Genomic DNA, 4,607 nt, shown 5'->3' with positions numbered 1-4,607 from the left:
GGTTGATTAGCCTTTTACGGTCTAGTTTCTTGAGTTCTTTATATATTTTGGAGATCAAACCTTTGTCAGTTGCAGGGTTGGTGAAGATCTTCTCCCAGTCAGTGGGTTGTCTTTTTGTCTTAGTGACAGTGTCCTTTGCTTTACAGAAGCTTCTCAGCCTCAGGAAGTCCCATTTATTCAATGATGCCCTTAGTGTCTGTGCGGCTGGGGTTATACATAGGAAGTGGTCTCCTGTGCCCATGTGCTGTAGCGTACTTCCCACTTTCTCTTCTATCAGGTTCAGTGTGTTCGGACTGATATTGAGGTCTTTAATCCATTTGGATTTGAGTTTTGTGCATGGTGATAGATATGGATCTATTTTCATTCTTCTACAGATTGACATCCAGTTTTGCCAGCACAATTTGTTGAAGATGCTCTCTTTTTTCCATTGTATACTTTTAGCTCCTTTATCGAAGATCAGGTGTTCATAGGTTTGTGGGTTAATGTCAGGGTCTTCTATTCGATTCCATTGGTCGACTTCTCTGTTTTTATGCCAATACCAAGCTGTTTTCAATACTGTAGCTCTGTAATAGAGTTTGAAGTCAGGGATGGTAATGCCTCCAGACAAACCTTTATTGTATAAGATTGTTTTGGCTATCCTGGGTTTTTTGTTTTTCCATATAAAGTTGATTATTGTCTTCTCCAGATCTGTGAAGAATTTTGATGGGATTTTGATGGGGATTGCATTGAATCTATAGATTGCTTTTGGTAGAATTGCCATTTTTACTATGTTGGTCTTCCCAATCCAAGAGCAAGGGAGGTCTTTCCATTTTCTGGTGTCTTCTTCAATTTCTTTCTTCAAAGACTTATAGTTCTTGTCAAGTAGATCTTTCACTTCCTTGGTCAGGGTTACCCCAAGGTATTTTATGCTATTTGTGGCTATCGTGAAAGGTGATGCTTCTCTGATTTCCCTCTCTGCTTCCTTATCCTTGGTGTATAGGAAGGCAACTGATTTTTTGGAGTTGATCTTGTATCCTGCCACGTTACTAAAGCTGTTTATCAGCTGTAGGAGTTCTTTGGTAGAATTTTTGGGGTCGCTTATGTACACTATCATATCATCTGCAAATAACGAAAGCTTAACTTCTTCCTTTCCAACACGAATCCCCTTGATCTCCTTATGTTGTCTTATTGCTATTGCTAGAATTTCAAGCACTATATTGAAGAGGTATGGCGAGAGTGGACATCCTTGTCGTGTTCCTGATTTTAGTGGGATGGCTTTGAGTTTTTCTCCGTTTAATTTAATGTTAGCTGTTGGCTTGCTGTAAATAGCTTTTATTATATTTAGGTAGGACCCTTGTATCCCTATTCTCTCCAAGACCTTTATCATAAAGGGGTGTTGAATTTTGTCGAATGCTTTTTCCGCATCTAGTGAAATGATCATAGGTTTTTTTTCTTTCAGTTTATTTATATGGTGGATTACATTGATAGATTTGCGTATGTTGAACCAGCCCTGCATCTCTGGGATGAAGCCTACTTGATCATAATGGATAATTTTTCTTATGTGTTCTTGGATTCGGTTTGCCAGTATTTTATTGAAGATTTTTGCGTCGATGTTCATGAGTGAGATCGGTCTGTAATTCTCTTTCTTGGTTGGGTCTTTTTGTGGTTTTGGTATCAGGGTAACTGTAGCTTCATAAAAGGAATTTGGCAATGACTCTTCTGATTCTATATTGTGAAATACCTTAAGGAGTATAGGTATTAGTTCTTCTTGGAAGTTCTGGTAGAATTCTGCATTGAAACCATCTGGTCCTGGGCTTTTTTTCGAAGGGAGATTTTTGATAACCATTTCTAATTCTTCGCGAGAAACCGGTCTATTTAGATCATTCACCTGGTCTTGGTTTAGCTTTGGTATATGATACTTATTTAAAAAAATGTCCATTTCTTTTGTATTTTCCAGTTTTGTGGCATACAGGCTTTTGTAGTAAGATCTAATGATTCTCTGAATTTCCTCTGTGTCTGTGGTTATGTCCCCCTTTTCATTTCTGATCTTATTTATTTGCGTGTTCTCTCTCTGTCGTTTAATTAGTTTGGATAGGGGTTTGTCGATCTTGTTGATTTTCTCCAAGAACCAGCTTTTTGTTTCATTGATTCTTTGGACTGTTTTCTGGGTTTCTATTTTGTTGATTTCAGCCCTCAGTTTTATTATTTCCAGTCTTCTACTTCTCCTGGGCGCGTCTGCTTCTTTTTTTTCTAGAGCTTTCAGGTGTGTTGTTAAGTCCCCAATGTATGCATTCTCCATTTTCTTTAAGTGGGCACTTAGTGCTATGAACTTTCCTCTTAGCACTGCTTTCATTGTGTCCCATAGGTTTGAGTATGTTGTCCCTTTATTTTCATTAAATTCAAGGAAGACTTTAATTTCTTTCTTGATTTCTTCCTTGACCCAGGTGTGGTTCAGTAGTTGACTGTTCAGTTTCCATGAGTTTGTCGGTTTTTTGGGGGCAGCGTGGTTGTTGCCTTCTAACTTTAATCTGTGATGATCTGATAAGACACAGGTGGACACTGATATTTTTTTGTATCTGTGGAGGTTTCCTTTGTTTCTGAGTATGTGGTCAATTTTTGAGAAGGTTCCATGAGCTGCAGAGAAGAAGGTATATTCTTTCCTATTTGGGTGGAATGTTCTATAGATGTCTGTTAAGTCCATTTGCTTCATTACCTCCAATAATTCTCTTAATTCTCTATTAGGTTTCTGTCTGATTGACCTGTCCCTTGGAGAGAGAGGTGTGTTGAAGTCTCCTACTACTAGCGTGTGTGGTTTGATGTCTGCCTTGAGTTCTAGTAATATTTCTTTTACATAAGTAGGTGCTTTTATATTGGGGGCGTATATATTCAGGATTGAGACGTCCTCCTGATGAATTGTTCCTGTTATGAGTATAAAGTGACCATCTCAGTCTCTTCTGATTGATTTTAGTTTGAAGTCAGTTTTGTTAGAAATTAGTATGGCCACACCTGCTTTTTTCTTAGGACCATTTGCTTGAAACACCTTTTCCCAACCCTTTACTCTGAGTAGGTGCCTGTCTTTGTGGTTGAGATATGTTTCTTGCAAACAGCAGAATGTTGGATCCTGTTTTCGTATCCAATCTTTTAGCCTGTGCCTTTTTATAGGTGAATTGAGCCCATTAATATTAAATGATATTAATGACCAGTGGTTGTTTACTCCGGTTATTCTTATTGCTTTTGGTAGTAGAGATTGTGTGTCTCCTTTCTTTGAGATGTGCTCGTGAAGGGTCATTAGATGCCTGGGTTATTGTAGGCAGTGTTGGCAGTGTTGGATTCCTTGGGTTGCGATTTTCCTTCTATTACTTTCTGTAGGGCTGGATTTGTGGCTACGTATTGTTTAAATTTGTTCTTATCCTGGAATGTCTTGTTTTCTCCGTTGATAGTGAACGATAGCTTGGCTGGGTATAGTAGTTTGGGTTTGCATCCATGGTCTCTTAGCTTCTGCAGAACCTCTCTCCAGGACCTTCTGGCTTTCATAGTTTCCATCGAGAAGTCAGGTGTAAGTCTGATCGGTTTACCTTTATAAGTTACTTGCCCTTTTTCTTTTGCAGCTCTTAATATTCTTTCTTTAACCTGTATATTTTGTGTTTTGATTATTATATGGCGAGGAGATGTTTTTCTTTGATCCAGTCTGTTTGGTGTTCTGTATGCTTCTTGAATATTTAAATGAATATCTTTCTTTAAGTTGGGAAAGTTTTCTTCCATAATTTTGTTGAAAATATTTTCTGAGCCTTTGAGCTGTGACTCTTCTCCTTCTTCTATTCCTATTATTCTTAGGTTTGGTTTTTTTATTGTGTCCCATAGTTCCTGAATGTTTTGTGTTGAGAATTTGTTGGCTTTGCTGTTTTCTTTGATCTGTTCGTTTATTTTCTCTATGGTGTCCTCAGCATCTGAGAGTCTTTCTTCTAGCTCTTGTATTCTATTGATTATGCTTGTTTCTGTAGACTCTGCTCGTTGGCCTAGATTTTCCATATCCAGCTGGTCCTCAGTTTGTATTTTCTTCTTTGCCTTCATTTCAGTTTTCAATTCTTGAACTGTTTCCATTACCTTTTTGATGGTTTTTTCTTGGTTTCCCAGGGTATCATGTACGTATTTACTCATTTCTTCAAACTTTTTGTTATACTTCTCATCCATTTCTATAAGGGCATTTTTTACATGTTGTTTAAGGGACTCTATTATCTTCATAAAGTCGATTTTTTCCACTTCTTCTGTGTTAGGTTGTTCAAATACTTCTGTTGTAAGATCATTGGGTTCTGATGTTTTCATGTTGTTTTTCGGATTATTGGGTGAGTTCTTGCCTTGGCGCCTGCCCATCTCCTCCTATTGATCCTATCCAATGGATCCTTTAGAAACCGGATCAGGTTTCCCTGCTGGCCAAGGGCTCCGCTTACAAAATGCCCTCACTCTCTTTCGTGGTTCCTGCTGCAGGCCAAGAACCCTCTCACCCCTCCGAAGGATCTTCAGGACAGGACCAGGCTCCCCTTGTGCCAGTGACCTGGCCAACCAAAGGCCTACCTCTTTGATTCAATTGTAGTAGGGCGATCTGCTCTCCTTATTGCACGCCTGTCCCA

The sequence above is a fragment of the Microtus oregoni genome, unplaced genomic scaffold (assembly GCF_018167655.1).
Source record: "Microtus oregoni isolate MIOR12 unplaced genomic scaffold, Mior012 000012F_ref0000307, whole genome shotgun sequence".
Lineage (NCBI taxonomy): Eukaryota > Metazoa > Chordata > Mammalia > Rodentia > Cricetidae > Microtus > Microtus oregoni.
This window is presented reverse-complemented; position numbering follows the sequence as displayed.